This window comes from Ochotona curzoniae, unplaced genomic scaffold (assembly GCF_017591425.1).
Source record: "Ochotona curzoniae isolate NIBS_2020 unplaced genomic scaffold, NIBS_Ocur_1.0 contig_3190, whole genome shotgun sequence".
Lineage (NCBI taxonomy): Eukaryota > Metazoa > Chordata > Mammalia > Lagomorpha > Ochotonidae > Ochotona > Ochotona curzoniae.
Genome location: NW_024465751.1, coordinates 6,554,237 through 6,564,103, shown reverse-complemented (window position 1 = coordinate 6,564,103; position 9,867 = coordinate 6,554,237). Strand labels below are relative to the sequence as shown.

At 39.5% G+C, this 9,867-nt stretch overlaps 1 pseudogene; it reads right to left on the bottom strand.

Moving 5' to 3' along the window:
- Window positions 1-8,964: 8,964 nt before the first annotated feature.
- LOC121155953 lies at window positions 8,965-9,576 on the bottom strand (annotated as a pseudogene).
- Window positions 9,577-9,867: the final 291 nt, after the last annotated feature.

Below are 9,867 nucleotides of genomic sequence, written 5' to 3'. Positions count from 1 at the left end.
TCCTTTTCCATCATAGCTGATTATCAAGATATATAGACACATATGCACATACATAAATATCTTGATAAGTCACTAGCAAAAGTAGAAAAATGTGTGACAGTTTAATGAGATTTGGGTGAAAGAAAATTCTGTATTTTAATGTTTTTAGGGATAGAGATAATTCATCAAAGTTTCTAAGTCTCATGCAGTTTGGCTATGTTTCTTAAGCTGGGTTCATAAATTCTGAAGAAAAACTAGCTTTGTCAGGCACTAAAGAAAGGGCTTGTGGTTTCTCCTTGATTCCCCAGCTCAGTGCTCCTTCAAGTGCTGCCTCTTGATGAGTACCCGTGTACAGGTGCTGGGCTTCGTGACTCCATTGCTCAATGCAGCTCTTGCTTCCTCCACATGTGGAGTTGGCTCTGTACTACGTTAAGATGCCAAGGGACAGGCTGTGGAGTGGGTTTGTGAAGACATCTTATTCAAAGATATCTGAGAAATACGAGATTAACAGTGAAGTGGTTTGTACCAAAGATAAAAAAAAAAAAAAAAAGAAAAACCTTTCTTAGTGATGATGCCAAAATACGATTTAAGGCAGCAACTGGACACATAGATTACTGGATGATTTATATGGGGGAAAATTCAATTGGAAAAGGAAATTATAATGGACAGCTTATAAGTTCACTTTAAGCACTGAGATTCTGGTACTCTGAGGGGAAAAGTGTTCTGCCAAAAATGAGCAAACAGACTTATTCCCAACTCTGAACCCAAGGAGTGTGAAAGCTACAAAAAACACTTTCCAGGTTGTGGTACGTGTGCTTGATAAATGGCTGCTGCATACATTTGAAAATGTGATCAATTACAACATGAAATGGGCATTAAAGCATTCTACAACTCAGAAAGCATTGAGGCTGATGAATTATTCCAAAGTGCTCCACCCATGAACTTGTGAACCAGCACCAAGTCTTTTGATTTTCTTCTGATTCTTCTGTTAATCTATCCTGGAGGAATTATAAAGGAAAGAGAGCATAAAGATCATGACAAACTATCCAGAGCAGACCACAGAGAGGTACTAAAGACATCTCCCAAGTTTTTAGTGAGTTTAAAAATGAGGATGATGACAGCATACAGAGCAGCTAGAAAGGCAGTGGAGGACCTTATTTGGAACTTGCTAATATTGGGACTAATTATATCTGAAGATAATAGTTTTCATTGAAAGAAAAAGATCCAAAAAAGTGATTATGAAGCCATAATAGCCAATATTTAATTCCTTCCAGACAACTGTCCTAAGTACTTTTCTTTCATTAGATCATAGCATCTTTAGGATATTTATTTAGGATATTTATTTATTTAGGATATTTATTTATTTATTTATTTATTTAGGATATTTATTTAGGATATATATTTATTGAGGAACTGGTCCAAGGCCACTCAACTAATTCATGGGAATTCAGGACTTTGGTCCAGGATTCTGGACCCAAATTACACCCATAGAACCAATCCACGGTGACTGAAGATGATTTGAAGGATACACAAGAAGCTATAAGCACAAGGAATCTTCTAGGGCCACCAGCAACAGGCTGTGCAGTTATATGATGGCATCTTGGAAGAGGTAAAGCTTGAGTTGCTTTCCATTGTGATGTGTTCTTGCTTGAGTGCACATTCTTTCCCATATAAAAATGAGATGAAAGAAAAGAAAAATGAGAACTAGCTTTGAAAAAAATATGTAACATAACTTTAGTCTCAGGAGATCCTTTTGCTAGTACTAATTTTTTATACATTCCCATGGTGGGCTTGATTATTTAGATATAAGGACCAATCAACTAAATCAGGTAATAAAACAATTCTCTGTATTTATCTTTAAAACCAATATTTGGATGATGCAAACATTTTGTTTATCAGCATAAGAATGTTAGCAAATAATTAGGAAAAGATTTAAATACAAATCAAGTTTATAACATGAGTTGGCCAAAAATAAAGGGAGGATATGACAATTTTACTTATTTTAATATATTTATTTAGACCAGCACCATGGAAATTAAAATTTCTAACAGTGCTTGCTGAAAGAATAATGTATTCAGGAGGTTTTTTTTTTTTTTTTTAGATGTCTGGAAAAGTGCATTACAAAAACGGAAAGTTGGATTGAGGCAGAGTAGTATAGATGGACATTTCTTGAATGCATTGTGGGAAACATCACTTGAGAACAGTACTTGGACGAAGAGTTGATTTATTAGTACTGGAAGGGTGCATGGGAGAAAGGAAGCATGAGGTTATGAGAGACTGACCCTCCTGTAATGGTGGTGGGACAGTTCCCGCTGTGTGTGTTAGCACTACTGGCTGGGGAAGAGGGGGATTTCCTGGGCCTGAGCTGTCCTGCATGGTAGCCACCAGCCACATGTGGCTACTGAGCTCTGGAAATGTGGCTACTATGAATTAAGATATACTGAAAGTCTACAACACAAACTATTTATCACAGTGGAAAAAATAGAAAGTATTGCATTAATGATTAGTAATTACCTTCATATTGAAATGACAGCAAGTTTGAAGTCTTCAATATAACACTATTACTAGATTTTACTAAAATTGAAATTGAATCTTTGCCTTTTATTTTCTTCATGTGGTGTCCATACGTGGATGTCCTATGCAAATCTCAGGGTAGGGTTCTTTCTGGACACCTCTGCCTTGAACCCTGCAGTGAAGGGTGGTGGACACATTCCTGGCGGGATGAGGAAATCTACATTATGTTTAGATTCTGGGGGTGAATAAACCTAACAGTTTCAGGAGGGAGGCCCACTGGGACTCAGAAGAATATTGTACAACAATACAGCCTACTGATGAGTAGAAGCTATGTCATCCATGTAACATAATTTCAGAAGAGTGTGTGTGCGTGCAATGAAGTAGATTTTGTATCCAGCTTGATCCGGGACAAAAAGAAGGGATGGCCAGCTATCTGGTCAGCTATAGTATGAACAGGAGTCAGGAATTAACAGTCTTTGAGAAACGAGCTCCTAGGTTAGAGGTCAAGAACCAGACAAAGAGTTGATTTTATTACTGGCGCTCGGGAAGTCTTCCTTCTCTGGAGCTCCCTGCTCCTTGAAAGTTATCTATGGATTGCAACTTGCTGACTTCAATTCTTTTATGTTTGTCCTCATTAAAACTTTCTTCTTGCTTTTGTTGCACTTTACTGTTGTCTCAGAAAACAGTGACATATTGCACAAACCTAAACCAGGGATTTAGAGAGAGGATGGCATGATTTTTTTTTAAAGTGTGTTGAAATGTACCAGAGAGTATTCCCAGTACCAAACCCATCGTAACACCACAGACTGAGTCTTCCTTATTCCTTATTGTTCAGAATGTGGCTGGGAACTAATAGGTGTCTGGTGAGTAAATGAACACCCCAAGGAGTAAAATCATTTTCAAGAAGATGAAGTAAGGTCGGTTAGCACTTCCTGTGAGTAACCACTACTCTTGCAGCTTTCCTTGACATGATTCTTGGAAAAGTATGCCTTCAAAGAATTCAGTCACATTCAGAGGTGAAAATTAAATATCATATAAATAACGAAGAAATCAGTCAATAACCAAGTGCAGACACTTTCAGTGGAGGGTTTTTCATGTGGCAAGGCTAAGGACTTAACAAGTGCCATCTCACTACATCTATGTCAAAACATTAACTGTGACCTATGCACCATTCAGTAGCAGTTATTCTAAAAGCTAGGCTGTAAAGTGATAAAGCACTGAAATATGCAGAGTGTCCAGGGTGGAGCTGAGATTCAGTCAGACATTCTGATGTGACAATCACTCTTCAAGTCATCCATCCATAATTATGTGTCAGTTAGTAACCCCGATAAGTTTAAATAGGTTGCGTTTCTATTACATTTTCTCATTGTGTGAACTGAAATTACATGAAAAAAAGGCTCTAGGGAACGAAAGAGCATTTCCGATAAAGCAATAGCAAACCCAAGGTCTTCCTAGACAAAGATTGGTACACTCTGGGGACTTGCAGAAAGGAAGTGAAAGGCCATGGATACTAAGCAAGGGAGAGTGACATGAAAAGAGGGTGCAGAGGTATGTGGGGTCAGACCTTGCAGGTGTCAGGAAGATGGCATCAACCAAGTATTTGTGATTTTGACACACTGTTTCTGATATCAACGTTTAACACACTTTTTCAGGAACAGAGTATTGGTGTGAGTGGTAATTATTCTGTTCGTCCTAAGAGCACACTTACAGTCATGCATTGTCTAAAACATATCCCATAGAAAATCCGCACAGGTGCTAACACTAATCCTACAGCGATTAGTCATCTTGAAAATGAAAGGAAAATGTGTCAATGATGTGCATTGCTAAAGACATACACACTCAAGAGAGAGGTATTACAAGAATGTGCCATGGATTTTGTTTGGCAGGATGCCTTTTATGCTTGTGGGTTGCTCTGTAAAGCTACAGGTCAGGCCATATTGGTCTAACTTCATGCCGCCTTTCATTGGTATAAGAACTTGGGGGAGATAATGAGACAGAAATCTGAAGCTCCCCCTGGTCTCAGCCCTCTGCTTTGAGCCACAGATTGAGACAATGGGGAAGATTTGGAATTAGAATTATGAAAGATAACAGCATTTGAAACTCACTCTACTATCCATTTTTTGCTCTTCTTAGTCAATCTTATGCAAGACATGTAGGACCAAGCAAAAATCACAGATTCTTGGGTTGCTTCAGATGTAGTCTAACAAATCCACGTCTTTGAGAAAGCCCATGCATGCACAGCACTCACCTTAGTCAATCAGCAAGTCGATGTAGTTATTAGAGAGCCGAGAGAGCTGCAGGATATGATGTCCGCTTTTCCATAGACAGAGGACCCATCCCCATTCTTTTACCACTCTCCTCTTTCAGCAAAGGCTGTCCTAAGAAGATCCTGTCACTCCTTGTATTTCTACGTGCATGAAATTCCTTTCTGGCAGATGCTTAGGATAGACCAAGGTGAACTAGAAGCTTCTGTGAGAGCCACAGCACATCGTAGGCAAGTCTGTCACATGGTTGACAGCTCTATGATGTCTCCCACTGTAATCTATGCAGAAATGAAAAGCAGCCATCTAATTTGATTGTGCTTTTGTTGATTAAAATAGTGAGCAAGGGTGTTGAGCTATTTATGTCATCGTATCCCCTGACTCTGGGATTCATTTAATTAAAGAAAGCATGGCTTCAGTGAAGCCTTCTCATTGTACAAGATTCATAAGAAATGTATGAAAATGAAATTTTTCCACAGATCATATTTTGGCAGAGTTCCCTCACTTGTGTGTATTGTTTTTTTTTTTTAATCCCAATGTAATAACACTTCTGGACTTCTTTTTTTTTATTTTATCGTTAAGTGTCAGATGGTACTTTATCATCCTTCTCTCCTGTCTTCTTAGAGATATAAATTGCTTGAGGGGGAGTGTGATAATTTTAGAGCAGAAAACGCATCCAGATGTCTCGTACATGAAGCTGCCCGCCCAGGGATCTATGCCTTAGTCATTAGGACCTGCTCTAAATATCACCACAAAGCTTTTGGAATGATGGGTCTGAACGCTCACTTATACTTAATTCCTGGCATGTTGCTTTGTCTCTGTGTCTTGTGTTCCTATTTCCATTGATGTAAAGGAAGCGCCAATTAGATAACACTCCCTTATTAGAGAGCCAGGCACCAGTCAGCTGAAGCAGGGGATCCGCCCCCTATTCCAGAAACAATGTGAGGCTTGCCTTGCTCAGGGGTGCCGGCCCCCATCATGCGTTGTCTTTGATATTCTCCAGCACACCCTATAAACATGACTAAGGCTGTTTTTCTTTTTCAGTCTGTGTATTAAAACTGTATTGTCCAGGAGGGAGAAAAGGAAAATGTAACTGGCTGGATCCTGGAGTGGACAGAGAGGGAGGGAGGTGTAGGAAGGGAAACGGGGAAAACAGGAAACAGGCTAGGGAGATGAGGAAAGCCCATCAGAAGCAGGAAGCAGGAGCTTTTTACTCTCTAATCTCTACTGCGCAGCTGACTCCTGAATGGTTGGTTCCAATTCAATGGCGGCATGCATGTGCTCTGGTATCACCTGTTCATTGAGGGCCCACCTCAACATTCTAGAGGAAATCAGTCTCTGCTTTCTTCTGTGAGACGGATGGCTTTCAGTGCCTGAAATCTCTCATCTTAAAGTCACTTCCTGTTTCCAGAACTCCTGGCTAACATCCCAGCCCTGCCACTCTCCATATTTATTTCTGGCATGGCTCCCATTTGTAATGATTTTGCAGTAGTTTGAATATTGCTATTATTGCTACCATCAGTTTCCTATTTGTTACCTGTCTGTGAATTCTGGAGACAGCGAGTCCTACGAGAGTGGGAGCTCCACTTTCCTGTCCATGACCTACTGCAAATATTTACCGTATGAATGTTCTAAAACACATATTCTAATAAAACACTAAAATAAGGACTGAATCTCCCAGATAATGCAGACAGCAAAAGAAAAGAAATATAAAGTTTTCAATTTCCTTAAAAATGTGTTGATGTAGTATTAAGACTTTACAAATAATTTAGTCTAAGTCATGATCATGGATAAATACCAAATAAGATGTAGAAAAGGTAAAAAAAAAATTCAAGAATTCTACTGCAAAGAACTTTGACTATACTAATTTAGTAGAAAGGTTTTTAATATTACATTTGAATATTATTTTGTAAAGTATTATGTAGCAAGCTAAATAAATAGTATTTTACTAAAGTATTACTTAAAATCAGTAAATACTAAGAGATTTTCTCCAAATAACCACTTTTTACAACATTATTAAAGTACCTACCAAATGGAAGCCACTTTCCTGATAAATTAACTGCTGAATGGCAATTTCTATGTGGGCTAAAAATGGCTTCTTTCCACTTCTTTCCAAATATACAATTGACAAAGAGTTAACTTTTCTCAGGGAACAGCTTGTCTCTTCTGACTCGCCAGTTAGGATGAAGGCAATGAGTTACCATCAGAAAAGGGGAAATGGCACGTCGGCCAAGAGAAAAATTGGAAAGGAAATGCAATTGGAGAAATTATTTTGAAAGGTGAAATGAAGGAGGAAAGAGACAAAGGAAAAGAAAAATTGTGAATTGAAAATGAAGCCATTCTAGTCCCTGTATACGGATCACTTCTGACAGGAGTAGCCTGACTAACGAACGGGGTGCCTGAAAGGAGACTTGGTACTCAGACCTCCACCAGATGGGGTCAGCATGGGGCCTTCTGACTCTTACTTCCTCATCTGGAAAATGGGAGCAGTAAGAGCTCCTTCCAAAGGCAGCTGTGACACACATGGGTTCACACCTGTGAGTGACCTGTAACTGGTTCAACTAATACAGGCACTCGTTCCCTTTGTTTTCACCCTAAGCCTGATACACACTCACACACAGAACAAGGCCAAGCAACAATTATACCTCTATTCGAAACCAAGAAACAAACACTTCTAACGTAAACATCTGGGTTTACAATGAGAAACTAAAACTGGTCTTTTGATTTCTGCTCCTGAAATTGGGATTATTTTTAAAGTAAATGATTTTAATTCCAAAATTCAATAAGCCCTCTCTTGAAATGAGTTATTTTGGCTCATAAAAAGTTGTAACTTTAATTATTTGTTATTCTGTTCTTGTATAATGTAACAAAGTAAGCTGAACTCATATTGAGTCATATCAGCACGTACATATCTATATTTATGAATGTATTTGCATACTACAATGAATATCATTATTATGTATATAATATATAATGTATTTAGGACACGTAGAATATACACCTATATGAATAGATGTGCGTTCACTGTGTTACATAGATACATAGACACTTCTCTGCATGTATGTGGGCACGTTGCATTTTCATGTATGTATTATATATTTTGAAAAACCCCTTCTGTTAGCCTCAGTCTTTTGCTAGAACCTCAAATCCTTGCTGACTGAATACAGGGCCTTAAAGGCCTGCTTAAATGGGAGACCCAGTACTCAATCAAGTCTTACTGTGAAATGGTATAATGGACATCACAGTTACAAAATATTTAGGTTGATTTCCTAAAGGCTTTCAGAAAACCAATTTTTATGCAATCAGTTGCCAGATGGAATTTTCTGATGCCAAAATCAAGCCCTCAAAGATTTGATAAGGAAATCAGAGCTGCATTAAATGGTTTATATGGAACACTTATTATTATTATTATCATCATCATTATTATTTGTTGTGATAGAATATCAGCTATGAAGAAAAAGAAAAGACATGTATTTTGGCCCCTGGTTCCGGAAGTCTCGGACTATGGCACCGTTACCTGACGTGGGCCTCAGTGAAGAACAGAAGCAGACAAGTGCAGAAGGCTGTTTATCACCTGTGCAAGACTGAGGCAAGGTGCCAGGCTCATGTTTCTTTTTTTAGGCAACATAAACTATGTGCATTTTATTTTTAATGGACAAAACATGTATATATTTATGAGATTCAATATTTTAAAATATCTTGTGGAATGGATAAATCAAAGTTACTGGCTAGAGAATATTTTAGCATATTACTGAATTATAGTTGCATCCCTGGTTAAAAGTATTTTTTTTTTTTGAAACAGTAGCATCTGTTTCAGTAGTACTGACAATTTTCCAGATAGTTTTCTAATAAGACACAGCACATGACTTTATTCAGGGATGTGTACAGTCGGGACATTTAGCGAAGGAAAAGGAAAGCTGGGAACAACTAAAGATACACATGTTGGGGAAACACACTATTAACTGTTTCCTTTTCAGTTAAACCCCCATCACTATCCCAGTCAGAAGCAACAGGGGGATAGAAAGGCTTAGATGCTTTCTATCTGGCACTTATCTCTAGGTTTCTATTTCCTATTTAAAGCTGCTATGGAAAATACTTCCAGTCCACCACCAGAATACCTAAAAGGAACCACCAAGTACCAGGAAAGAAAAACGTTTAACAAAGGACAGCTGGGAAGATGGCTTCAGAGGGCAGGTGGCAGGTGGGTGTCTCAATAGAAGCACACACTGTGCAGGAAGGCGCTGCCGCTCTTCTTGAACTCCTGCAGCAGCTTCTCCATCTTGTTCTCCATGTTCCCGGTGTGCTGAATGCACTGGCAGAGCTCACAGATGAGGACCGCTCCCAGGGTGGCCTCCTCGGGGTTGTCCTACATGTCCACGTTGACCACGTGCACCGGCTGGCCAGTCTCCTGTTCTCTCGAGTTCAGATCTTGCACCACCTGGTCGTAGACCCTCTCTTCGCAGGTGAGGATCAGATCGAATAGATCTTTGCAGCTCTGGAACCTTTCTGGCCGGACTTGATTCTCCTGTTTCTGTCCAACATATGGAAAAATGCCATTCTGTGTATAGAGTTCTTTGTCTTTCCGCAGAAGATCGTTGTACATCTGATCATAAGTGGTTTTGAAATCGTAAACATTTGGCTTGTCGGGTGCGGGTCCTGGAAGCTTCACGTGCGTTCCGTTCCAAAGAACCAGACATTGCAGCCCTGTTTGCTGAGAATGTTGTGCGCCTCCATGCTCCGGTTCTGGTTACTCGAGCACACCACTGCCACCCGCAGTGGCATGGCGCCGGCCCCAGTGCCAGCTGGGCTCCTGTTTTGAGAATCCTACATGGCCGAAATGCTTCCGCCCAGGTTCATGTTAAAACAGGGGACGAGTAAGCAATTTCTTAATGATGTAATTCAGTCTCTCTAAAAAGGGCCTTAATTCGTTCATGACAGTGAAACCACCATGACATAATTGCCTCTCATGTCCCCCTGCCACCTCTCAATACTCTTGCTCTAGCAAACAAATCCCAACATATGCTTTGGCAGGGAGAAAGCAGAGCAGTGCCAAAACATTCCATCCTTAGCCACATTAATAAAGATCTTGAGTCCCAAACAGAAGAGGCCCTGG